This window comes from Pezoporus flaviventris, unplaced genomic scaffold (genome assembly GCF_033815535.1).
Source record: "Pezoporus flaviventris isolate CSIRO_AGI_PZ_B2104156 unplaced genomic scaffold, CSIRO_AGI_Pfla_v1 ptg000006l, whole genome shotgun sequence".
NCBI lineage: Eukaryota > Metazoa > Chordata > Aves > Psittaciformes > Psittacidae > Pezoporus > Pezoporus flaviventris.
In genome coordinates, this window is record NW_026892554.1 from 19,629,576 (window position 1) to 19,656,965 (window position 27,390).

Here is a 27,390-nt window from a genome sequence, read left to right on the forward strand (position 1 = left end):
CTACTGAGCCTCTAAATAAGACACAGCACCTTTCCCTTGTACCTCTCTTCATGCCACGGACCATGAGGCAAACGCTCTGGAGTACACCTTAATCCTTGCTCGCACAAGTCTCTTCCCAGAGCAGCAAAATGATTTTATTATAGGGAAAGCCCACCCAGGGACCATGTGAAAGCTCTTCCCGAGCCATGTGCAAATAACCACACGTTCCCAGCAAGCAAAGCCCTCTCGCTGGCAGGCAGCAGCGCAGGGCAGAGCAACAGAGGAAACTTCAACTGGAAACATCAGCATGGCCAGCACCAGGCTCTCCGGATGTCTGGAGCCCCCCATCCTCCTCTCTGCTTGCCAGCATCTGCTGGTGGAGTCCCTTTGCGTTTTACCCTGCTCTGGGGGCTGTTGGTAGGGGCACCTCTCCCCTAGCCCGTGCTCCCCTGCTCCCATGTGAGGACAACAAAAAACCTCCCCACGTTACAACACAGAGTCCCACAAGTGTTTTAGCTCGGCTGAACCAGCTTTTTCCTGGGAATGCAAGCTTCAATGGACATTTTCCAGCCAGCTGGAAAGGAGCACGGTGCCTGACAGCACTTGCACTGCTTGGGTGGTCCCTGGGGTCCTGCACCAGAACCAGTACAAGCATAAACCAGCATCTCCCCTGGCTGGGAGGTGACTGGCTGCAGTTCAGCCTAGCAAAGCCATGCCGAGGAAGACATGGGGTTTCCATCCTCCATAGCTGCCAGCACAGGAGCAGCCCTGCCACATCTCTCCTTTGGGATGTAACACAGTGGGGAGGCGCGACACACTGTGTGAGCCCAGCTCTCCCACCCCCCCTGGGGTTGGATGCGGGGCTGATTAGAGGGATTAAAACCAGCTCAAGAGCTGGCAGCAGGAGGGATGTGCTGGCAGGGGCCAGGCACGCCAGCCTGCGGGATGCCATGGCAGGGTCTTGAAAGGAAAGGAAGATCTGAGCGGGAGCATCGCCTCTTTAACGAGGGACGGGAGCAACCCACGGTTAGCAAAGAGCTCCCACATGAAAGCAGCTCCATCCCCGGGCTCTTATTATTTCACAGATGCTTCTCATACAGCTTTTCTTTATTGTTATTTTTCTAAGGTCTCTCATTGCTCTAGATAAACGGTGTCTCTGTGGCTGCAGGTGGCAGGGAAGGAAAGGCAGCTCCCAGGGGCTGCAGCCTCGGCTGCCCATGGCCTCAGGTGGCCCCGAGACATGTATTCCACCTCTGCGCATGCCCAACCACACCAAGCAATAGGGTCTGGCAGCAAATACCCTGCATTAGACCCAAGCCCACCTCCCCAGCTCCTCCTGCTCCTCACTGGCAGGATGGGCTTTGCAATGGCTGGCTTCCCGAGTTACTGCTAAGAGATCCCAGCATGAAAAGAACCAGTGAAGAGCAAACACGACCCAGCCTTCACCTCTGCCTCCAGGCACGATTGCCATAGGACAATTTGAAATCCAGGCTGAGGAGATCCTGCCCATGCCTGCCCCAAATGTGGCAGGGATGAAATACCCTTCTTTCTTGAAAAGCTAAAGCTACTAAATGGCAGGCAGCCACAGCTCGCTCCTGCCTTGCAAATCAGCCCTGGTTGGGTCACTGGGCCAAGGGACCGTGTAGGGATGCAGGCATCCCAAAGGATGTCCGCTGAAGCCAGGGCACCCAATCAAAACCTGGCCGAGCTTTTATGGGTTTAGCGAGGGATGACAAGGAAAGGCAGCAAGGAGGAAAGGATTAAAAATACATCCCGATTTTGTTTCGACTCTTGTAAAATAAAAGGTCCTGCAGCAAGCACTGCTGAACCCAGATCTCACGCCTGCATCTCGGGCCGCGAGCCCCTGAACGGCAGATGTATATTTCATTAAAAGACTCATTAATATTGCAGGCTCTTGCTCCCCTGCTCTGGCTGATTGCTACACAACCGCTTCTTCCCCCTCCCTTGCCCAGCGGAGAGGGTTTTTGCTTCCCCAGCCCTCAGCATCCCCTGTGCCTTGCTGTCCCCAGCAGGATCTCCGTCCCCCACCAGCATCCCCTCGCATGCTCTCAGTGCTGCTATCAGCAGGAAGCAACAAAGCCCCAAGTCCAGACAGGGTGAGTGGTATCATGCCATCAACCTGGCAGGCAAAAGTAAATAAGAAACAAGTTATCTGGCATTTAAAACAAACGAAAAGGTGGATGAGAGCAGTCCCAACTGCACATGAACAACGGCTGGTGGTAAAGGGAACTAATTTCTCCCTAACAAGAAAGGACTCCACTTGGTTAACTCAAACTTTCTCATTAATCACATTTGCCTGCCTTATTGCTGTCAGGCCACGATAACACATGGAGAACATTGCTTTATCCCCCAACATCCCACTCAGTAAAGATACAGAGTGCTGTGGAAACGGATTTACCCCAACACCTGGCTCCCAACACAATAAGTGTAATTTAGACACATTATGGAGCCAAAACCTCCTTCCTCCTCTTTCCTGTTATTTGATTTTCAAGCCAGCGGGTGCTGGGCTCAACAATTAGAAGCAACAAGCAGAGCATCGCAGGTTGGAGTGAAGGCTTCTCCTCTGCCCATGATGCCCAGTCAAGGATACTTCTCTTGGGTACCCAGCCTGCGTAGGTAGCACTGGAGTACCCAGTCCTGCCAGCACCTGCTCATGGCATTTTAGGGCTCCAAAAAGCAGCATGGGGGGCACCAATATGCAGGAGCATCCTCACGGCGGGGTCTCAATGCAGACAATAGATGCTCTCGGTCCTCCCTGCTTCCTTAAGGTGCCTTCCAACCCATCCCATTCTATGATTCTGTGTTTCCCAAACAGGCTGTATGTTACTGGAATCGTATGCAAAGCGCTGTCTCTGCCTCCCACGCAGCTGCTGGCTCTGCAGCAGGGCTCTGCTTGTTGGAGATTTGCTGGTGCAAGGAGGGGAGGAGGGAGCGGCAGGCAGCTCTGCAAGGGGGCAGTGTGCCCTCATCCTGCCCCTTGTAACAATCAAAGGAGCTGGAATTAATTAAATCTCGATTAATTAACAGGGACCTCAACGCTGAGAGGTGCAGAATGAGAGGGGAGAAGGAAAAACGGGCAAAACTCTTTGGTTGTTGGACACGTTTCTTCTGGTAGAAAAGCTTTTTAGGAGATGAAAACCTCCACGTTCAGATGGCTCTGGAAGAAGGCAGCGAGATGCAGGCAGAGCTGGCTGGTGCCACCCCCATGGGTGCTGCAGTGGGTGCAGCCTCCAGCCTGCCTGCACTTGGTCCTCCAAGCCCAGCCCATCCATCATAGGAGGGACACTGACTGTGATCAAAGGAATCCGCAAGAGTCCCCAGGGCTCGCTGGGAGAGGAAATATCAAACCTGCCTGGAAATCAAACAGCAGAGCCAGAACAGAGGGAAGAAAAGAAGGAAACGACAGGGGAAAGAAACCTAAGCTGACACTCTTTTTGATTGAAAACATCCAATGTGGAGAATCATCACCCCCAGTGAGGGTTGCTGGGGGACAGCACTTCTTTTTCACCCCTCGAGGCTGCAGTGGCGCACAATGGAAATCCAAAGTGACTCCAACCCCGGAGCAGCTTCCCACCGGCCATCAGAGCAGGAATGGGATGATGACGGCCACCGCTGCCCGGCTGCAGGTTTCTGGTGACGAGCTGCGAGCGTGCAGATGCAGCATGTGTAATTAACAAGCTGGGGACATGAAGGACGTGGGGCTCCTGCTGGGAGGACCAGCATCAGCAGCGAGGAGAACAACTTGTGTAACACCAGCCTTGCCACTGGATGTAACTTCACCCCAGGTACCCCAATGGAGCCCAAACCTCACATTTCAGCCTTGGGATGCTGCCCCTTGGACCACCAATGAGCAAAGAGCCAGGAAAAGCTCACGGTTAGCCCAGAGCAGCCACCAACTATGCATGGATGAAAACCCAACAGAAAACCCCCGAGGATGCAGATTTCATGGCTCTCTAATACCTCATTTGAAAGCGTTCTGTTATCCTCAACATCAAGGGAAGCCATGTTAAAAAAAAGTCATCATAATAGGTGTTAAAATTGGAAATGAGATGCTGTTTCTCATCGCTGCAGTGATCTCTTGCTGATCTCCGAGTTGAAGGCATACTTTAGAAATATTCACACGTGCACGTCAGGCACGGTGGAAGCAGCACCTCTGGCAATTCGCACTTCCATCAATTAAAAATCCATACAGGAATGGGGAATCAGAGGCAGCCTAGAAAGCGTTTGCAGTCCAGCTGGAAAGCCCAAGGTAGGTAGAAACTGAAAGTGAGGAAGGAGAGGACAGGATGGATGCTTGCATAGGATGGACGCTTGCATCCCCAGAGGCTCTCTGTTCCCAGTCTGACCAGTTTGGAGCAGGTGCCTCCAAAGCAGAGCAATGCAGCATCCCTGGAGCACACGAGCCACAAACAGGAACTTCCCAGAGGCTTCTCAAGCCCATGAAAGAAGAGGATGGAGCTTTTACATGTGACATGGGATTTTCCACCCAGTGACATGCACCAGGAGGGTTTGCTGCCAGGCTGGAGCTGGGCACAAGGAGCTGGCCGCACAGGAGGGGTTCACAGCCACTATCCCCATGTCCCCACCATGGCTCTGTCCCCATGTCCCCATGTGCACTGCTGCAGTGCAGGCAAGGACGGAGGATGCGCTGTGGGCACCCGCAGGAGCTGGCGCCACGTCCGCCCTCCCCAGCTCTGTCCCAAGCAAGCCAGTGGAATTAAGTGCAAGTTATAATTAAGACTGGATGTTTGAAGAGAAACATAATCTCCGTTCCGTGGGATTCGCCGGCACAACAGTAATTAACGTCTCATTAACATTCGCCTAATTAAGCAGTTTATGAAAGTGGATAGATTTGCATACTGCTCCACTTCAGCTTCAGCGCATCCAGCTATAGCCAGGCACCAGCATTAACCCTTGCAGGACATTCCCAATGCCCTGCACGCCTTCCCAGCCTCTCCCCGCGAGGCCATGAGCTGCCCTTGTTGCGCATCTCACTGCGTGGTGCAACCCAAAACCAGGTCAAGGAAAAAACCATCTCCTCTCCATCACCTCTTTTCCAGACAAACCCATCCTAAAGCCTTCCAGCTTGCTTTATTGGTTATCTATTTTTAAAGCCCTCAGCTGGTTTCAGTGCTCGCCCTCAGATTCTCGACACATTCATCAGAGAAGAAAGGAGACTTGTAAGAGTTTCTGAAGACAGGGAGAAATGTCTCCTAAAACATTCCGTGCTAGCCGCCTTTCCAAACGTGCTTTAATGTTTAAAACCAACCATTTCAAGATTAAAGAGACGCTCCAAATTCCGAACCCCAGCTTAAAAGCAGGATGCGACAAGATGTCTCAGCCGCTTCCAAAAAAGTTCTGACGCAGGGAGTATGGCCCCTCTCCTTTAGAGCCATTGGGAGGGAAGGAAAACCAGCACCCAGCTGATGTCCTGTCCCATTTGGCGACAGCAGGGACCAGGACCACCATTCCAAAATGGATCCCAGAGCACTGAGGGATGCAGAACGCAGCCCATCAGATAAAACGCATCCCACATGCAGCCCCTTAGTGATAAGTCACTTAAAGCGCTGGACAGAACATTTTCCACTGTTAATATCAGCTTTCCCTTCTGGTGTTGGATTAGTAAAGCCGCTGCATCCATCAAGTGCTTAAAAAGACCATGTGCAAACTTGCCTCCCCCCTGGAATCTCTGGGGGGGTCGGGGCGGGGGGAGGCAAATGAACTCTAGTTAGTGGTTAATGCTTGGAGACAAGATGCAACTTTGCAGCAAGTACAGTGGGAGAGAAAAATTCATGACACAGCCTTTCATTGAAAATCAATAAAGCCCAGACCTGCCTGTGATATACACACTCAATTTACTCCCCGCTTGGCTTGCTGCATCCTCACACCAGCCCTCTCCATCACGCCAGGTCCTCACCAGAGGATGCAGCACCCCTGCCCACCTCTGGGTCTTGGCACTGATGTCACCTGAGCCATGTCACCATGGGTTTGCCACCTTCCTGAGCCTGGCAGTCCCGGGCTGGTCACCCCGTGTGTGCCCACAGCTATAGCAAAGTGCCACTGGGGAAACGCTCCTGATTTGCACTTGAAACACCTCTGGCTTGAAGGAATGTCTTAATTTTCCCCTCATCCAGCAGCCATAAGACTTTACTGGAAGTGGTGATGGATGGATGCTCCATCTGCCAGCCCCATCTGAGCCTGACCTGCTCAGGACCCAGGACCATCCTGTCCTATACCCTTTCCCTTCCAAGGGGGGCTCTGGGAGGCATCCAAAATCACTGCAGATTTAGGCGTTAAACGCAGCCTTTTTCCCTCTATCCCAGATTTCCCAGAAAACACTCCCGGAATGGGGGGCTGGTCCTGCCCACCCCCAGATAACAGGGCACCCCGAAATGCTGTGGAGCCAGAGGAGCGGCTGCTCCCTCACGATGCTGGAGTTGCATCGCTCCTGCAGCCAAGTACACATCCGAGGCAGGAGGCTGGCTCAGGGATGGAGGCAAGCAGGGGAACTTCCCTGTGCATCCCCTCCAGCTCTGTTTCTCCTCTTGCTGCCACCTTCACCCAGAGCCACCGCAGCGGGACTACAGGGCAAAGAGCCGCTCCGACACCAGGGTGAGGGGCTGGTGCCAACACAGCCCCACAGCGGCTGTCTTTGGCATAGCGCAGGCTGCCAGGGTATGGGGAGGATGTGGGGAGAGGTGGGTGCTGGCTGTGCTGGGGGCTCTGCCTTCACAGCGGGCTCTGCAGCACAGCCTGACCTACTTTCTCCGTCAGGCACGGCAGCGGCACGGGGTTTCTTCTCTCCTCCACCACGTACTGAAGCCTTCCTATTAACCGGCAGCGAGAGAGTGGCAGAGCCCCCTTGCTGTCACCTCTCAGCATGGGCTGTGCCCTCCCTCGCCTCCAGCCACTCTTGTTGCCTTTGAACCCTCCTTTCCCTACCCTTCCCCGAAGGATTCCTGGCACACCTCTGCCAAGAGAAGGATTCATTGATCATCTTATCTGTGTCTAATCCCAGCCGGGGGGCCGCGATAACCAGAGCCAGCTGAATCACAGACCTTCCTGCAAGGTCTCTGTGGGAGCAGCCGGCTACTAGTGGGGTGCAAAGGGGGAGCAGCCCCCTGGGGACCCCAGACCTGCTTCATGTGGAAGAGCAGCCCACGATGCCAAAGGCATTGAAGCAAGGATTAACATGCTGCAAACAGCCACCCAAAGCTGAGGGCAGGGGTGGGAGGACAAACCAAACCCAAAGCACTCCATCTAATCGATTGTAAGCAGTTTAAACGCTGTTTCTCTGCAGTTCTGGGAGCCCTAATTCCAAGCATGACCTGAATCTCTTTAAAGAGAGAAGGGAGTGGAAGCAGGCAGGCACAGAGAGGGGAGAGCCAGAAATGCCAGGGATGCCAATTTGTCCCCATTCCCTTTCTGCAGAACAGCATCTGGGAGAAAAAAGCTAAAGCAAAGGGACCCCCAGTGAGGACTGAGCACTGCCCTCACAAGAGCAGGCAGGGTGATGCTGTCTGTGTGAAGAGCCTGGGGTGCACCAGGCACAGCCTCAGGCCACCTCCTCAGTACCAACAAGCCAGCAAAGCAAGCTCCAGCCCACCACGTTTGGAGGGAGCAGGGCAGACAAAAAAGAGCTCAGCCTAAATGCAGCGTGGCTGTGACCAGGTCAGCTTGGGCTACAAAAAGCAGGGAGGAAATGCTGGGAGCATCCTACAGCAGTGAGGAAGAGGTTGGGGTGGTGATGGGGTGCAGGGGATGGATCCCTTTTCCCTGGGGTTTCCATACTAACAATTCATAAGACAGCACGAAGTTACTGCTGGTTTTCCAAAGGGGGTCAGGGTGTGAAGGAAGGGGGACCAAGACTGCCACCAGGACTGGGCTGGCAGCAGGAGAGATGGGTTTGGAATCCGCAGCACCACGCTGAGGAAGAGAAATTGCCATCCCCTGCGCCCTGCTGGTGCGTAGCACCAAGTGACAGTGCTCCTTCAGCAGGGAGGGGACATGGGACCCTATGCTGCATGGGAACAGACACCCAGGTGCACTGCAATGGGGGTGAAGCCACTGTCACAATAAGCCTGTCATCCCTGTGAGATTATTCCCGGACAAGGCACATGCATGTGGCCAAGAGCCTTTCCCTTAGCTCAGTATGGCCCCAAATCCTTTGCAGCCAACAGAGAGAGGCAGGGCTGCTTTAGGCTTTGATCCCAAGCTGTTCTCACCCTACTGCCCCCCCCCCCCCCCCCCCCCCCCCCCCCGTCACGCCATGTCTCTATGTCCCCATTGCCCTCCCAGGGAGAGCCACACATCAGCCCCTAACACTTCCTTGAAAGTCTGAGCTTTGCCAGACCCTATAACAAACACCACAGAGTTTAATTGGTGATAGGGGGAGGGAAACACTGGGACGCCCAGTTCCCTTTGTGCCCTATATGACCTACATGGCAGGGCACACAGGGAAGGGATCTGTCAGCCCCATCATGACTCGTTGCAGCCATCTCACCCCTCAAGCCAGCAAATAACTAAATACATAAATTAGGTGAACGACTGCAAAACTGGAGCTAAACAGAGGGGAGAGGAGATGGAGGCAGCTAATGAGGTGTGCCCTGGTGTCAGGAGAGCAGCAATCCCACCCTCCGGGCACAAGGAGCACCCAAGGGATGGCACTGCCTGGCACAGCCCCAAGAGCCACCCTCAGGGCAGCTCCAGGATCACCCCCAGGCAGTGGAGCAGCAGCCTCAGGCCAGGACCCCGGCAGCCCTTAGGCAGCATCAGTGCAATCACATTAGCAAAGGGATGGCCGGGTACCCTGGTCCCATGGAAACCCCACTGCTATCACTCCTAGATTGAGTTTTCTCTCCAAACCACCCATGAGCTTAGCCATGGACTGGGGAGGGAGGCAGAGCCCCAGCCTGCCCCTCGGCTGTGCCCCTCTGAGGACTGAAGGAGGAGAAAAGCCAGAACATCTTGATGCTTACAGCTAAACCCAAAGGTGAGACACTTGGGTAACAGACTGCCCTGCCTGCCCGGCAGAAATGGCTTCGTAAAATACAAACACGTTGGGGTTTGGGCTTTTCCTTCGGTTGCCTTTCCCAAATGAGCTCCAGACTGGGGAGGTTTTAAAGTCCCTGCAGCCAGTGAGTCTTTGTGCTCCCTTCCCTGCACCCAGCAAGGTAATTATGTGCCAGGAGCACGGCTGCCTATGGCTCGTTCACTGCTCATTAGCAGGAGTGAACCAGTCCCCAGGGCACATTGAGTCCATCCCCATCCTTCTCTGCCTTCCTCCTCCTCACCCTGGGCCATGCAGCAGAAGAGCACCTTGTGTTTAGCACTGCAGCAAGGAGGGCCTTGTCCTCCTCCCTTGGGTGTCAGGGATCCCCCTGCCCACCAGAAGGGCACCATTGCCAAAATGTTGCTCCTTGCAATGAGGCCACCCTAGGGGATGAGGACATGGTGGAGAGCGTTACATCTGCTGGTACAAAGGGACCTGCAAAGCCCACAATTTACCTGCCTCAGCCTCTTCTGGAAGGGATGCTTAAGAACCGGAGGCTTCCCAAGAAGTTTCGTCTTCCCAAATGGAAAGGCAAAGAGCTCGGAGCTTGGGGGCATTTAGCTCACAGAAGAGGCAGGGCTGTTTTCCACGCCTGGACCTCCCTCCTTTCCCTGTCTCCTCCACACCAGGCAAAAGTCCCATTGAAATAAAGCACCCGCTCTGTCTGCAGAAGGGTGCAGCGCAAGAAGCCCGGATGCCAGGGTGACGGTCTGCTGAGCAGCGTGGAAGACAACCACAGGGGAGCGCTGGGAAGATGCCCCTCTTGCACGTGATGCTCCGGGAGGAGCATCCACAGCGCCTATCCCGTGTGCCTTGTGAGATAGCAGGGAGCTGTCACAGCCCAGAACACCCCAAAGAGGGCGGCTCAGGGCTGCCAGGACGTCACATGGGATACCCAGCAGGAACAGGACCTCAATGGAGCATGCATCTCCACCCTTGGATCTCAGAGCACAGATCAGCTTGGTAAGCTGAGGAACTCAGAAGACAGCTCAGGCTCTCCAGGTTTACACCCATCCCTTCCAGTGCAAGACCTCTGAGGCCCCACGTCACCAGGAGCTGGGACCTTGGATCTCAAGGGAGCAGCAGCAGCAAGAAGTGGGCTGTTCTCAGCACTAATGCTGGGCACCCCGCACAGAAAGCCTCACAACCTTCACAGCCTGAAGCTACTTATACAAAGCTATACCAAGACTCAAAGAAGAAGCCCCAGATCATCACCATAGGGGCTCCAAGGCTTCACTGGACCATATACCCAGGCTGTCCTCCATCCCCAAGAAGCTCCCCTCTCCAGCTGTATGTCCAACCCTGCCCCAGGGAGCCCTCAGCCAGTCAGTGCAAGCAAGCCTAGGGCTTGGGTGCTCCCAGCACCAACCCCTGCCAGCTGCCTGCTTGTTTCAGCCCCCTCAGGAGATGCAGAAGGGGATGCTGCTGGTCCTCCCTACCAGGGCTGCCCCACAGAAAGAAGCTGGTGAGACAACTGCCGTTAATGTGCAGGATCGCGGGCAGCTCCTGGAAGCAGACACGGTGGGACAAGCACAGGGCTCATTCCCATTCCCCATCACCGCCCCATCCCGTCCTCTTCCTGCAAGGCGCTGGGACGCCCCCGAACACAGGGAGCTGCTCGGAGGCTGCAATACCCCGGATGGACGGGAGGCACGGTCACTCACCCGGACACCGCTCCTGGATAACTCAAGCTCCTCTTCCCATTGTCCCCCACTCAACCAAGAGCAAGACCAGCCTGCCAGCAGCCTCAAGGCAAGCCAGGGACCGCTGCTCCACGCTCACCTGTGCTCTGCCCCTCCGGAGAGCGGCTTGGAGCTGCTCAGCCTTTGCCACAAACTCCCCGCCGCAGCAAGACATCAGCCTTTGGGTGCTGCCTGCCCCTTCCACGCGGCGCTGGCTGCTCTGCCTGCCTTTGGGATTCTTTCCCTTCTCTCCCCCCCCACACCACTTCCCCGGAGCATTTTGAATGTGCAGATGCCCCAGCTTCTTAAAATTCAGCCTGGGGGCGTGGGAAGTGTTTTGGAACATGCCCAAGCTGTCTGCTCCGTGCGTGCGCGCTGCTAAAAACGATCCACCTACTGCCCCCATCTCCTGCACCGCTTGTCAGCGGCGCCGTGCCTTTCCAAAGATAAGCAAGCTTACACACGCACGGGGAGCAACCCCAATGGGGCACGGGGGGGGAACTCCTCTGCTCCAGTCGACAGGCAAACTTTTCCTGTGGCACTGCTCAGTGAGCATGGGGCTGGGTGGACACGCTTGAGCCAGCGTTGTCTCCATCCCCTCCACAGTACAGTGAGGAAAGGGCATCACTGCTGCACGGGTAGAAAACACACAGAAAACCTATTTACTCCTATCAAAGGATGCAGCAGCAGGGTTGGGAGGTGAACACAGCCCCCCTCGTTATAAATGAGGGTGTCACTGTGATGGGCTGCGCTCTAAACACGTGTTTGGGATACCCAGCCCGACAGCTGAGTATCCGTGTGGTAGCACGGTCCAAGCAAGCGTAACACATCTCCTCCCAAGCAATTCCCAAGTGCTTTACCAACAAATAAATGAGCCACAGAGAGTTAATGACTTAACCTGTAAGACACTGCTGGCAAAGCCCAGCTTGTCTAAGACACTAGCAAGCTGCTCTCAACGGGGTGTCCAACCAAGGCAACAACAACACCAGCTTATACCAGCTCAGTACCTGGCTCCACATTAAAAAACCAAGGGCACATAAACTACTGAGGCCGAGATGTGGCCACAAGAGACAGGCTGAGCCTTCCTGCCATGGCCAGTGTGTATGATGAAGGTTCCAGGTCACCAAGGGATGAGGACAGCAAAGGCATCTCCAGCCCAACAGCCCAGCTCTGGATTCACAACACGAACTCTGTTCAAAAACCAGGGACAAGGTTGTTTTTCCCTTTGCTTTGAAATCCCTCTGGCAATTTGGCCTTCAAATGTTCACTAATCCATTCAGGGCAGTCTCCCCCCATCCCTGCATCACTTGTCTGCAAATTTGAGTGAAATTGATATTTTCCTTTCAGAAACATGAAATTTCAAACACACAGAACATTGGATTTGAAGGCTGACTTTTGTTGGGAAGGTGCCTGTCTCTTTGTTCACAAAAGGGCTCATTTTTCCTGGAAAAGGGCCCAGATTTTGAGTGAAAGATCAATAACATGCAGAAAACGGGTCCTTTTATTTAATTTTGCCAGGATACCAAAAAGAAAAGAAAGAATCCAATGCTGAGACTGAATGACTTCAAAATATTTTGCATTTGTTTACCCCACTGCGATGCTGGAGCCTCTATTCAAAGGCTCTCAATGGGAAGGATGCAGCCTTTGGGGCTTCCTTAGAGCATCCCTCTCTCCCTGCTGGCACTCCCCTGTGGGAACAGCATCCCTGGCACTGTTCCAGCCCAACCCCAGCCTTTTCACACAGTCATAGAATCACTGAATCAACCACACTGGAAAAGACCTTTAAGCTCCTCCAGTCCAACCATTGCCCAGCACTGCCAAGGCCACCACTAACCCACGGCACTGAGGCCTCGTCTCCACGCTGTGTGAACACTTGCCGGGACGGTGACTGCAGCCCTGCCCTGGGCAGCCTGTTCCAATGCCTGAGCACCCTCTGGGGAAGGAATTGTTCCTCAGCTCCATCTAAACCTGCCCTGGTGCAGCTTGAGGCCGGTTCCTCTTCTCCTATCCCTTGTTTCTTGGGAGCCTTCTCTTCTCCAGACTGAACCCCCCAGGTCCCTCAGCCGTTCCCCATCACGTTTGTGCTCTAGGCCCTGCACCAGCTCTGGTGCCCTTCTCTGGCCCCGCTCCAGCCCCTCAAGTCTCTCTTGTAGTGAGGGGCCCAGAGCTGAACCCAGGATTTGAGGTGCAGCCTCCCCAGTGCCCAGCACAGGGGGGGCAATCACTGCCCTAGCCTTGCTCCCACACCGGTGGTGATATAAGCCGGGATGCTGGGGGCTTCTTGGCTGCCTGGGCACATTCAGCTCCATCAATCAGCACCCCCAGCTCTTTTCCCATGACCAGTTTCCAGCCCCTCTTCCCTGAGCCTGGAGCCTTGCAGGGGGTTGTTGTAGCCCAAGTGCAGGACCTGGCACTTTGCCGTGTTGAACCTCATCCCATTGGCCACAGCCCATGGATCCAGCCTGTCCAGATCCCTCTGCAGAGCTTCCTACCCATCACAAACTCACTGTCATCCACAAACTCACTGAGGGTGCCCTCTATCCCCTCATCCAGATCATCAGTGAAGACATTGAACAACACTGGCCACAACACCGAGCCCTGAGGGACACCACTAGTGACTGGTCACCAACCAGATGTGATGCCATTCACCACCACTCTTCGGGCCCAGCCATCCAGCGAGTTCCCAACCCACGGGAATTATTAGAGATCTAACCACTGCCTTCCCTGGATGGAGGGCAAGGAGCTGGAGGCCGACCCTCTGCCCACACTAACTATGGGGAAGGGGGAATCAACCTTCTCTTTCAATTACAGCCTGGCTACGGGGAAGAAAGAAGAAAAAGCCAACCCACCACAAAGACACGGCACTCGAGATGCTGTGCAACAGTCATGACATGCTGCATCCTCCCCGATCCATATGGGGGAAAACTAACACTTTGGCAAATTTATGAGGATGTGTGAAAGTGATTATATTCCTGAAAATATCTCAAGTGGAACGGCCTACCTGGCATATTTTGTTAGTCATGAAACACGCTCCCTCCACCGACTGCAGTTTGTGGCTTCCCATCTGCTTAAATACTTTAAATACTGGAACTTTCTTCTTTTTATTTTTCGTAAGGTGAAATAGCAGCAAACTGCTGACTCAGGGGCGCGGGATGGGGACGTGCTCACCGCCAGCACAGGGATGCAGGAGATGCCATTCCAAGAGGGAGCAGAGGATTCACCATGCAGGTGGTAAGTCCTGCCTCTGGCCAAGAAACGCAATAGGTCTGCCTGCGTTAATTGAATTAAGAGCATCTGGCATGGGAGCACCAAGCGCAAAGCCAAGGAAGAGTATTTGGGGCGAGCGTGGGAGTGAAAAGGAAGAGGAGCAAGGCAAGAAACAGCTCTGGTTTGCCGTTTTCATTCTATTTTACCAGAAATAAAAGGCAACAGTTGTAAAGCTTACAAGTCCCCAAAGCCAAGCCAAGCTTTAAGAGAGAGATCGGGTTTATGGGCACTTGGTGTAGGGCAGCCACCTCCACGACCCCCCTGATTCCTGCTTTTCTGGGAAGTGATGCCCTTTTTGTCCCCGAGGAGCTGGGGAGAAGGCTCCAAAGGCATCAGCGCTCACTAAACCCCAAGGCACCACTGGGGACCCGGCTGCCTCCTCCCTGCCCTCCCCTGCTCTTTAGTTAATAGCTTCTATTTTAAACCCCTGGCTCTGCAGCTGCACTCTGACCACAGCAGCAGGAGCTGGGACGGGATGCATGGGGATGCAGGCAGAAACCCAGCCTGACTCAAAGGAGATGGCCAAGGGGGAGCCCCGGCAGCAGAGATCCCCCCAGAACAGCTTGGGCACAAGCCTATTCCCACTGAGCTTCCCTGTAGGGGCCCTTGGATGCGTTGGAGCATCATCCTGCACCCTGGGAAAACTCTGGGTATTGACACCACCCAAGCATTTAACCACAGAGGGATCATTCCGAGTCATTTACGGAATCATCTATGGATTGCATAAGGCAATAGCAGTTGTTCCCCACGAAGCGACAGCACATAGTGTAACTGCAGTGCAATTACTCTTAGCCTGATTATGGAGAAAGGACAAACTAGATGGGAGCATCTCAGCCGAATCGCCTCCTCCCCAGGGCACGTGGGCTGTGCTATAGAAACCCCAGCTCCAGAGGCACATAAAGCAGAGCAGGGACTGGAGGAATATGATGCACATTTTCCCAAATGGCAGTGCAAACCTGAGTATTAGGTGATTTATGGCAGATTCCCTCCAAGTGAAAATCTCTCCTAGCCTGGTGGTGGGTTTTTTTACAGCTCATTTGGCTTTTCATTTGCTGAACGGCTTTGTGCTGTTTTCCCTTGCAGGATGGGGCCTCATCAGTTGTGTTTTCTTACAGGTTTCTTTTTCCTCTCCTAGCACAAAACCAGCTCTCCTCCTGTTCTCCGTGAGCCTAATTCTGCATCCCCAGCTGGTGTGCAAGAGTCTTGGAGTTACTCCCACTTTCCAGGGGGATAAATCATGCCGGATTTTGTTCAAGGTCCAATACCTGGAGGAGGAGTTTCTCCTTCCAAATGGAGATAGTCCCCGGGAGGAATAATCCCACTGGAAATAATCCAGTGCAAAGAGGGTTTATTGCATCTTTTTAAAGGCTCTTTCTTCCTGACAGTTGATGAGTTCATAGCTACCAATATCCATTAGAGGGTTTATTTTATTTCTTGTTAGAAAATAAAATCAAAAGGCAGCGCCTGAGAAGAGTAAAACCAGCCACAGAGACTGAAGAGTGACAGCAGCTGCCTGGCAGACAGTGAGTGAAAATGCCCTGACAAGATGAAATGGTTTTTCTTTCATTGAAATCACTCCCTTTCCGAATGACTAATACGGAGCTATCGCACCATGGATATTTCCAGAGTGATGAGATGTTTTTAAAATATCTCACTGTGCCTCAAAATATCTCACTCTGGCTCAATAGATCATCCAAAACACCACCCACGGAAATCATAAATAAATAGATACTACACTGCTGGAAAAGAGCAGACTGGCCAGGGGCAGGGCAGCATCCTTCATCCCTGAGTAACGGAGGCCACTGAACTCCTCACCTCGGTGAGCACCTCCCTTTTGGAGATGGAGACACCAAACCCTCGCAAGCAGAGTTGGGTACGTTTTCCTCCCCCAGCACCCTGGCAAAGCCATCCTGTCCAGCTCAGCTCCTCGATGTCACAGATCTCTCCTTGAAATGCATTAGGTGGTACGGTGGACTCCATGGTACCAGCGACCGCCTGCAGCACCAACACAACAGGCCCCAAAGAGGTGGCTGACAGGCTCTGACCCACAGAGAAATCCATATACTCCCCCTTGTCTATGCAGCAGCTTCAAGCAGCAAGACCCAGGAGTGCTCCATCCTCCCCCTAAACCCCCAGCAATGATGCTGAGTCCCATTTGCACATCACTCTGCTGTCAGCAAGTGAAGAGGGTGGGGAAAAGGACACCCCATCACAGGCACAGCCGGCACTGGGGTGACACAGCAGCGGGGGTGCCATCCTGGCAGCCCCCACATCACCTCCCGCTGCCCCCCCCCCAGCACACAGCACCCTGCTTCGGAGCCAGGAAACTCCTGCCCTCATGACAAAGCCCCGGAGGGGTTGTGATGGAGCGGTTGGGAAGCCTCCCCCAGGCAAATGAGCTGGTTTTTAACACGTTTCAGTGTGCTCTCTCCAGGCTCAGAGGATGAAAAACAGCAGCAAAATGGCAACGAGAAGGCACGGAGTGAGGGGACCCATGGGCTGTCTTGCCTTGGGTGGGCTCCAACCAGAGTCCCAGGCCCAGGCTTGGGTCTGGGTGCAAGGACCGCTCCATTAAGCAGCACAAGCAAAGCTCCAAGTGCAGATGTACGTTAAAAGCCCCCTGAATCCCGATGCTCCCAGCCCAGATGTAGCCCGAGCCCCGCGGTGACAACCCGAACCAGGACCGGCTCACTCTGCAGAAGCTGCATCTGCTTCTCTTCCCAAGGACTCAGGCAATGCTTGTTTTTTGCTGATTGAAGGAAAAGAGCAAATCGTTTTGAGGAGCTGAAAATGGGCTCCTTGCTTTTCTCAGCACGATAAAATTATTGTTCGGATCACCCAGGCCATGTTATTCCCGGGTCGCTTCCTCTTTACAGGCATTTATCAAACTGTGTTTAGAAACTCTGGGAGATGAAGCAGCTTTTCAGAACAGCCAAGTTAAAACATATCCCTTGGAAACAACAGACAGACTGCTGCTTGTCTTCCTTCTGTCAAAGGGGCTGAAACTGCTTGTCCAGCACAGCAGGAATTGGTGGTTTCGCCAGGTTTGGGTAAGGAAACCTCCTTGCCGGTAGAAATTCAGTCCTGCTGCTGATGGACATGGGGAGCCCAGCATCGCGATGCTGCAGTGATGGGCCATTGACATGCAACATCCCTCGCAGTGCTTTGCCTGGTCCCTCCTGGCAGCTCTGCTTGGCTTTTTCCCCTCTAATTCCTTTTCCTCCCACCGGGATCAGGCAGCACTGGGAGGGCTGGAGAGAGATGACAGAGATACTGCAAAGGCAGGAGAGGGAAAGACAAGGCCCCATATTTCCAATGGAGATAGCTCCAACATCTGTCCTTAGCCAGAAATGTATTCATCTGCACAGACACACTCATCAGATGAGGCTCTAAAATATTTACTACCCAAATATCAATCCTCATAAAGCCAGGCAGCCATTTGGGCTTGGGGAGGGGGAAGGAGACGGGGCGGGTTGTCAATAATGTCATAACCATGGGCAATTTTATGTATCTCTGGAAATGGCCGAGGAACACGCAGCTTGACAGATGTGCAAACGGGTAATGCAGGCTTCCTAGTTATGAGCATGAGGATGTCAAGAGGAATAGACGAGCAGTAATTCAAAGTATATTGGGCTTGGAGAAGTACACGGGCACTGTAATGAATACAGGATGGGTATCGCGGTGGAGGGAGGGATGGGGAGGAGGCGGTGCTGGGTTGGGAACACATGGAGACACTGCGGGGAAAGGGGACCAGGGTGGCAGAGCCAAGCTGCTATGGCGTGGTTACTGCACCAAGGGATGTGTCAGCCTGCCTGGTACCTCCTGGGGCTGGACCAGCCTCCAGGCTGACCTCTCCTTCTTCCTCCTTCCCAACTGCATCTCTACACCAGCCTCTCCCACCATTGCGCCACCTTGCCTTTGCTGTGCCGGGAAACTCAATACCTGCATTTGTCACCAAGAACAGTCAAAAAACCCCACCAAGAAGCCAAACTGAGTTCCAAGTTTCAGCTAAGGAGAACTCCTGAGATGTAGTTCTATTTTCTGGGGGGTGGGTTTGCTTCTATCTCCAAACCAAACAGCACCACAGCAAGGGCCGGTGCCACCCCCAGTGCCAACTCCACAGCACAGGCACTGCCCATCCCTATGCCTAGTGCCTCACCCAGCGTTTCCCCATCCCACCTTGGCTGTTTTAAACACACAGCATCACACAGACACAGGTTACACCTCCAGCCACCACCTCCTGCACATGCTTCCACCCTGAGCCCATGGATCCCAGCAGCACACATGCTGGCCAGCTTCCAGCACAAAGCCAAGGTGCTGGAAATAAAACAAACCCAACTGAAGTGGAATGATGGGGAAATGGAAGGAATGATGCTGGGGACACACTTCTCCTTGGGTGCTTGCTTTGCCACTAGTGCTACAGCACTTTTCAAGGGGAAGCATCACTGGTCCCAGCTGACCTCACATAGCAAGCGTGCTCAGACACCTCAGCTCCGTTCTTCCCCCCTCCCCTCCAAGATTCGCCTCCTTCAGCGTTTCTGGCAGTGAAATTCCCACTCCCGCACCTCCTGTGGTGCTCTTCAAAAGGATACAGTCACTGGCTGCAGTGGTGGAGCCAAGCACATCCCTTCCTCCCTCTCAAGTCTCCCCTGCAGTTCCCACATAGAAGTTCATCATTTTTCCACACCCCGGTGCTTTCGGAGGGGGGAATTACTCACGGAGGCAAGCAGGCACCCCACACACCAGCAATCCCCACAGAAGCGATTTTTTCCTACGGAAAAATCCATGAATCACCGTAAGAGTCAGTCTGGCTTGTACTGAGACACGCTGCTCGCCACTGTTTATTCACAAGAATTAATCAGCAATCTTTTTCCTGGCTGCTTTTATAAGCTATGACTTATCCCAACCATTCACCAATAAGTTACTGCAACATCCAGCTCCAAACGTCCCCTGTGCGTGCTCCGGGAGCTTTGCCCATGGCCCATGCAGTGCCACAGGGGTTTCTGAGGTCAAATGACCGATGACTGAATAAGTTTGGATCTTAAAGAAACATTTCCTTACAAGTCTCAGGCCTCCCATTTTCACACCCAGGAGACACCTGTGGCACTGTCTGCTCCTGCTGGAGCCAGGGAGACCTGAGGAGATGCCATGAGGAGGCAGGGCAGGAGCACAACACATGGCACATCTCCACCTTCCTTAAACATCACTCAGAGCCACCAGCCAGGCGCAGGCAGGAGGGAAGGGGCAGGCAGAGACTGGTACCACACTGCATGGGCACAGTGGCTCTAACCCAGTGACACAACCAAGCAGGAACAAACCTATAACAAAAGCTTCTTCCCCAAAAGATGTCCTTGCTATAATTCATTTTTCCTCCTGGCATTACCCTCCTGTATGCAAAAGCTCTGCCATGACATGGCATAAGACCAACAAACTTCAGTACCCACTGCTGCAATAGCAGAAAAGACATCATTATAAGGGATATAAGGAAGACCTTAGAGCATCTTTCCAATACATTAAGGGAACCTACAAGAAACCTGGAGAGGGGCTTTGGACAAGGTCCTGTAGGGACAGGCCAAGGGGAATGGCTTTAACCTGCCAGAGGGGAGACTGGGATGAGCTCTTAGGCAGAAGCTCTTCCCTGTGAGGGTGCTGAGGCGCTGGCACAGGGTGCCCAGAGAAGCTGTGGCTGCCCCATCCCTGGCAGTGCTCAAGGCCAGGTTGGACACAGGGGCTTGGAGCAAGCTGCTCTAGTGGAAGGGGTCCCTGCCCGTGGCAGGGGTTGGAGCTGGATGAGCTTTAAGGTCCCTTCAACACAAACCAGTCCAAGATCATTGCACTTCTTAGAGCAGCAGTAGTTTATCTTGGGGACATTTTTACTACTCATGAGGCTGCTCTGGTCTGAAATCCAGAGAGAGCTGAGAGGGGCTGCTCCTGCTGCCAGCTTACGGTGGGTACAGGCAGAGGGCAGGCAGGCTTGGGAAGAGCAGCCCAGGGAGCCTGCGCCATGGCCCCAACCTCATCACTTCATGCTCACTGCAGCTCAGTTTTCCAGTGAGCTTGCTCGCATTTATTCTTCCTTAAGAGAAAACAAATCCCACTCCCTGAGCTCCTGCCTCGTCTGCCTCTTCCTGCCTTCAGGACGTGCTGGTTTCAGCCATCTCCCGGTAGAGCTGCACCTGCCACCCAACCGTGGGCCTCTGCAGAGGGTTTTCTGCTCCAGTGCCTACACACTCTGGGTCCCTGCGGTGGCACCGCTGGTGGGGACAGGGGACAAGGCCCGATGCCGATGGGTACCAGCTGCGGCGTGGTGCTCACAAGGGCTGGAGGCAGAGGAAGCAGTGTGCCCGCTCACCTGGAAGGGCAGCATCCTCCCAGCCCCTGCAGAGCTGCTGCACAAGAAACCAGCTCCCAGCTTTTCTCCTGGTAATTTACCACCACCGTATCTGAGCTACAAGGGGAAGACGCAAAATTCCCTCTGCCTTGGTCCAGGCAATGGCAGAGCCAGAGGTGAGAACAAGCATCCAGGGAAATGCTCCAAGGGTGGTGGGTGCAACCCACTGGGACTTCACCTGCCCTTCTGTTGGGCCCACAGACCCATGCGTGCAGCATGGCTATGCTCTGGCACAGCCCCTCAGTGCCCAGCACATCCTGCACAGAGCCACCGTTCTCCAGCACCAGCCCTGCTCATCGGCATGCCGGGCACATGCATCCCAACGGCACGGAGCTGCTCCCCCCGAATTCAATCCATGTACCCAAGCGAGCAGGGAGGCTGGGAAAATCAGAGCAAGACAAGAGGAAGGGAGGGAGGCCCGAAGCTCCGGCTGAGCGCAGCACAGCAGCTCAGGCTACAGTGCCAGGGCTGGAGCATCGCTCTGGCTACCTGCACGACCTTGAGAGCCCCGCACAAGCTGCCAAGGTGAAGGGAAAGGCTGCAGCAGCAGCTCTGCGTGCTGCCGGGCACAGGGACGGTCAGGCAGGGCTGGGTGCCTCTGGGGATGTGCCACCCCAGTGATGGAGCTCACCCGTGGGAAGAGGCAAACACCCCACATCACTCCTCTGCCATGCAGGAGACACTGCCACACCACAGCCTGTGCATCTCCAAAGCTGAGAATAAATATTTAAAGGTGGAGGAAAACATGCCCAAACCCTGCTCCTCTCTGTGAGCGACTTCTCAGCCTTTGCTCTGGGATTTGAGGCAGAGACAGGAAGAAATATGACAAAGGAGACACAGGTTTCAGCAAATCATGGACACATCAGAAGCGATGGCTTTCAGATGCCGGCTTTGCTGCAAGATGAATTCCCTCCTGGCCGTATGCCTGACAACCCCAACAGCCCTTGGGGACTGCGGGTCTGCTTCCCCTGCAGGCACGCAGGGCTGCAGCGAGCCCACCTCCTTACCCTGTGCACCCTAGGGAATGCGGTGGTGACGATGATGTGCAGGGACAGCAACGGGAGCCAGGTGTAAACCAAACCTTTCCAAGCCAGTTAAAACTGGTCCTGACTCATGGGGATGCGTGTTCCCTCCTGCCAGAGGAGCAAACCATGGTTTGGCTTTCTCAGAGCCAAATGGAAGGATGAGAGGGGACAGCTCTGCTAAGCCCCATGCTGGATCGTTGCTCGGAGGCAGTGGCCGCAGCAGCCTGCTCTGTATAGCAAGGCTGTCCTCAGGATACCTTTATTTCCAGAGAGAGCTCATTAGCTCTGGTTGTGCAGGAGTTCGAGCTTTTTTTCCCTGTTACCAAGAGCTGGAAAACTCCACTGAATACCATCTCCGAGCAGGGGTGGAACAAAGGCAGGGCACAGGGGGAGAGCAGCAACAAAACCAGAGATAATCAAAGCTGCTGCTGCAACCTCACATCACTTCTAAGCTCTGTCTCGTTTGGATTTCCCAGCCCGCTCAGCCCCCAGCGGCTCCCAGCAGCCTCCTGCGTGACAGAGCTGGATCCAAGCTCCCCAGGATGGATCGGATGGAATGCCAGGAGCTAAAGCATGCACTAGGCAAGGAGGCAGGCTCCATAGTCGGCACTGCTACAGGAGGGGTTTAATACAGGCACATCCTACTTGTGATCCCTTGCCAGGACTGGGATGGGTATGGAGCAGCTACCTGATGCTCCTCTCCCATGACTGCATCATCCAGCATGAGCTGCGGGGGATGCAGCCAAGAAAACACCAGTGCCAGAAGATAAGCCAGCTCCCCAGATATGATCACAAGCCCCATTATCTCTTTAAACCTTATACTACTCACTTCTCCATTCCAGATCTATTCCTCCTCATCTCAATCCTCCTCCTGTTCTTTCCCATCTCTCGCCTGTGGTCACTCTCAGAGCATCACGGCCTCCCCAGAAGCGAGGGAAGCTGCAGGAGAACCTGGTGCCCTGGGCCACCACACACCGCAGCTAATGGGATAGACTCCAATTGACTGGCCCTAGCGATTTAAAGTTAATAAAATGTTAAAAGCAGCCCTATAAATCACCCACGCAGGAAGTGACCTGGACAGGAGGCCTAACGAGTTAGCAGAGGGTTTTATTTAAAAGCCATTTGTCTGAGGAGCGCAACGCAAAGAGTCAAATAACTCTTAGGAAAACAGCAGTGCTGGAGCTACCAAGAGGATTAGAGAGGGCTGGATATTTACAGCCGAGGATGTCAGTCTTTGCCGTGCTAACCAGCCCCTGCATCCCAGCTCATCCCAGCTCCCAGAAGGAACTGGGACAAGCCAGACCTCAGCTCTGATTTATGTTATTAGCTCACTAAAACACCCTCTTGCAGGCCTCCGAAACGGGACCCTGTGTCAGGCTGGTGACAGCATCTTCCTCCAGGCCCAGCTCCCCTGCGTTACACAGGGATTACACACACGGAGAAGCTGCGATTCCCATGTTACTGCACAGAGCTGATGCCTCTGTTTGCAAGGAGAAGCTTGAAAACAAGAGGCCTCACAATGCAAAACAATCCCAGAAGTTGAGTTTTGGGTCCCTAAACCGAAATCCCGCTCCTCAGCTGTGAATACTGATGCTGTGAGTACTGATCTTGCACCTATCAGGAAGGAGTTCGACCCGCATCAGCCTCAGCCCCAGCTCACCCTCCACAAACCAAACTCTTACTTCTTTAACCTCAAAGAGCAAAGAGCAGACAAGGGTGTTTCACTGCGACAAGGGCTCAGCTCCTTCCCAAACACCCCCATTGCTCCCCCACTGCAGGAAGCCTCCAAAATACCCCAAAGGCCTTTTACAGCAGGAGGAAAGGCAGCGAATGCCTGCAAAGCCTCCAGAGCATCGTTAAGAGGCAAATTATAGACAATTATCCTTGGAAGTACACCAGGGAAGCAGAGGCAGTCGTAAGGCACTGGTCCCACCCAAGCCTGGCTCCTTGCAGCAGCCCAGGCTTCCTCTTAAAACTGCAAGCAAATTCCCAGATGGGATACGGTCTGCAGGGAGCAGGTTACATCAGGAGCTACCCCAACCTCAGAATCACCCTTTAATTGCAAGACAAGGGCAGTTCTGACCCCCCTCAAACTGAGGTGGAGAGGAGCAGATAGCAGGCAGGGAACTGTGCGTGCTGCCCAGGGAACAGAGCCCACCTGGGCAAAACAGGAGATGCAACAATAAATAACCCAGCTATCACTTGTAGCCTGTTCCAGTGTCTCACCAGCCTCATAATAAAGAATTTCTTCCTTATATCTCCCCCATTTCAGTTTGAACCCATCACCCCTTGTCCTATCGCTCCAGTCCCTGATGAAGAGTCCCTCCCCAGCATCCTTGTAGCCCCCTTCAGACACTGGCAGCTGCTCTGAGGTCTCCATGCAGCTTCTCTTCTCCAGGCTGAACAAACTCAGCTCTCTCAGCCTGGCTCCATACCAGAGGTGCTCCAGCCCCTGATCATGACCCTCCTCTGGACTTGCTCCAACAGCTCCATGTCCTTACACTGAAGACACCAGAACCCCTTGCTTTGCACAGACAGACAGACAGACAGGGTCCTTACCTTGGGAGGGATGCAGAAGCTGGGTCCCAGCAGCTGGTTCCTAGCAGCAGCCTAGCAGCACCGGGGGGCTGCTCCAGTGGCTCTGCATGCAGCTCATGGCTCCCGGGCACAGAGGGCTGCGGGTGACAAAGGCACAGGAGACATCAGGCTGAGCACACAGGGCCTCCATCACCCTCCCTGCAAACTCGGCCCCAGAGGGAGTCCAACTCCAGTGTTAGCAAGGTGAAGAGCTTGCAGTTTTTTATGTTGCTCTTATTTCCCCCCTCCCCACCATCAAGGGAGCAAGAGGATTCAGGCAGGAACCGCTTAGCTCTGGACCCTGAGCAGATGTGAACACCTGAAGAGGTCCATCAGCCCCTGAGAGGCTCCTGCCAGGCACAGGAACAGTTCTCAGAGGGTGTTATTGTGCTTCCCAGCATCACTGGTGGGGAGGGAGGGAAAGCACAAGCAGCCCCCCTGCCCACTGATGCACACAGCTAGAACATACAAAGGAAGGAACCCCGTAGGTCAATGGGCCCAGCCAGGGTCTCATGAGGTGAGGTGCAGCTCTGCCCCCTGCTCCCAAGCGAAGGGGTCCCACTGCCAATCTCAGACATACAAAGAAAGGCAGGTCCTTGACCTGCTGATCTGCAAGCGCTCCTCCTGGCTCTGATGCTGAAACAGAAGCAAGACCCTTTCCTGACAGAGGAGGAGGCACCTTCACCCCTCTTGTCCCCAGCTTCACCTTCACCTGCAGCACTATCCTCTCCAGCGTGGTTTTGATTTAATACTCTTATACAACGGTGAGGTCCCCAAGGCAGAGCTCGCATCCTTTTTTGCATCTCAAACAGTTTTGAGCAGTCAGTGTTTAACAAATTAATAATAAAGTGATGGCACCTTGCAAAATAGACTCTCCCATCCTCAGAAAAGGGGCCGTGTCTCCCAATTACTCCAAAGGGCACCGCTTTAGACCTTGCTGAGCAAATGATATTTAGGCACAGCCACCTTTTAATGGGAATGATGTGATCCTGCAATGGCTGCGGTCAAGTGTAGCACATCTTAAGATATCCTCACACTGCACAGCAAGAGGACAGGGAGGAGGAGGGAGGGAGGGAGGGAAGGAAGGAAAAGCTGTTAGCTTAGGGATCCTGTAGCAGCCATCCCCAACACGAGGTCTGGCATCCCGTCCCAAGGTGCCAGTCCTGCTCAGCATCTCTCGGTCATGAGGAGTATTCACGAGGTTCATGGAGGAGCCTGGCAAATATTTGCCAAGGATTCCTCCAAATCTCTGAGCCCACCATGTGCCTGCTGCAAATTTGTTTGCTGATCGTGGTCCTTGTGCTAATTTTCAAATGGAGAGGAAAGAATATGTACCTCGTAAGGGAAGGAGAGCGGGGAGAACACTATTCCACCGACCCTAATGAGGGCTCAGAATTAGCACCTACAGCGTCAGGGTGCAGGTGGGATGCTGACTGTGGCCAAGGGAAGTGGTGTCTCAGCACAGACAGGACTGGAGAATGGAAGGATGCTGATGGGGTGGTGACGGCTGCGTGTTAGCAGCACATCTTCGGTCCGTGGTTGGTGTTTCCCCTGTTCAAGCTCCCTGCACGGGCACCTAGCAAAGGAAAAGCATCCTTTCCCCTTCCCGGCTGCCCCAGCTCACTCCCCAATGAGCTTCCCACCAGAGTCTCTCTGGCAGCTTTTCCTCTGATCTTGGCTCCTTCCCGAGCTCAAGCCCAGGCCAAGCACGCTGCTAATTAGCTGCACTAATTAATCACAGTTTCCATTGTTTATCCCTTTGTTCTCGCACAAACACCGCGCTGCCTGGCGTGGGAAGCTGCCACGGGCCTTCATGGAGCACCAGCCCGGCTGTGGGACAAAGCGGGAGAGGCTCACCCAGGGGAACCACAGGGCCTGAGGCCTCTGCCACCCCCATGGGGGCACACAGTGGGCTGGAGCATCCCAATTCCCATCTGTGGGCACAAGCACCACAGCCTGGTATCCCTTTCTCCAGCCATGGGGAGGGATGGAGGGATGGAGGGATGGAGGGATGGAGGGATGGAGGGATGGAGGGATGGAGGGATGGAGGGATGGAGGGATGGAGGGATGGAGGGATGGAGGGATGGAGGGATGGAGGGATGGAGGGATGGAGGGATGGAGGGATGGAGGGATGGATATCTGACTGTCAGATTTCCCCCAGGGAGACTCCCCACACTTGTTCCCAGGAGCGGGCACCACAGCCGGAGCTGGCACATGGCCCCAGATATGGGAGCCATCTGCCTGCTCCCATGTAATCCCCATGCATGCCAAAATCCTGCCTTTGAGCTCATCGGGTCCCCTGCCTGAACATTAGGCACCCGCAGAGCACAAGCTAAGCTCCCTTGTAAGGTGGTTCCCATTCCCTGGGGCAGCCCTGGTACCCTAGAAGCATGGGGTGGGTAGGAGGATGCCCTGGCTGTGACTCCTTGCCGGTGCTGGCAGGCTGTGCCGGGATGAGCCCAACAGACCATTACCTCTCTGCTTGCTCCCTTTTGTCAGGGCTTTTTTTAACCAGGTCTTTTTGCAAAGGTAAAAAACCAGACACCACCAAGGGGATTAAAAAGAACTGTTAGTCCAAGGGAGCCTGTGTTGTTAAATACAGAGAAATCCAAGTCTGGAGTCCAACAGAGGCCAAGGTTTCCAGGCTTTGACACAGCTGACAAGCTTGAGCACAATGAGAAAATAAGCACACAGAAATAGGCAGGCAGGATAAAGGATTTACTGCCTCTTTCACAGAAACAAAAGAATAAGCTTAAATACTCCATTTAGGAGTGGGGGGAAAAAATAGATCTTCAGAAAGACTATCTGAGCAGCAGGATTACAGGGAGGTGAAGAAAAATCACATCCTGCCTGTCCTGGGTGCAAGAAGGGACGGTGCCGCATCCCTGCCCAGCCTGCATCCCACAGCATCCACACACTCTCCTCTCTGGAGCATTTCTGCTGGGCTAATCCTAGCAGTGAGATCCCCCTCTTTGCCTAAATCCCTCTTCAGCACCTAGGTGCTACCCATCCCAACTAGTGAGGTTGCGGGTCAGACAGGCTTTTCCATGATGGGAAGGCTCCAGGGTCCAGGTTGCCCTCTATTTCTAAGGAATTCATCTCAGCCCACCTCAGCAGGGCCACAGGCCTGCTGGAAGGAGAGCAGGGCTTTGGGGAACGGCTCCCTCCCACCATCCCTCCAGGTTTGTCCTCATTAAAGAGAAAAGTTTGGAGCTCCCTGAAAGTTTCCTGCAACTTGTGATGAAAGGGAAGCTCTTCGGAGAGCAGACAGGAGCCCGCTTCCCCTGATGAAAGCTCTGCAGTGGCATTTGGGGGTTTTCACTTTGAGTAGCGCCAGCCAGAACAGAACATCACAACCAGCCAGGAAGAAGGTCTTACCCTTTCCATGGCAGGAAA

The 27,390-nt window shown here is 54.0% G+C and overlaps 1 protein-coding gene across 1 annotated transcript in view; it reads right to left on the reverse strand.

Annotated features, from left to right (window-relative positions):
* LINGO1 (leucine rich repeat and Ig domain containing 1) overlaps positions 1 to 27,390 on the reverse strand; it is a 149,989-nt gene that overhangs the window by 113,895 nt on the left and 8,704 nt on the right. Inside the window, exon 2 of the mRNA XM_061447295.1 lies at positions 23,977 to 24,092. The gene's annotated coding sequence lies outside the window, so the exon portion shown is untranslated. The remainder of the gene's footprint in view (positions 1 to 23,976; positions 24,093 to 27,390) is intronic.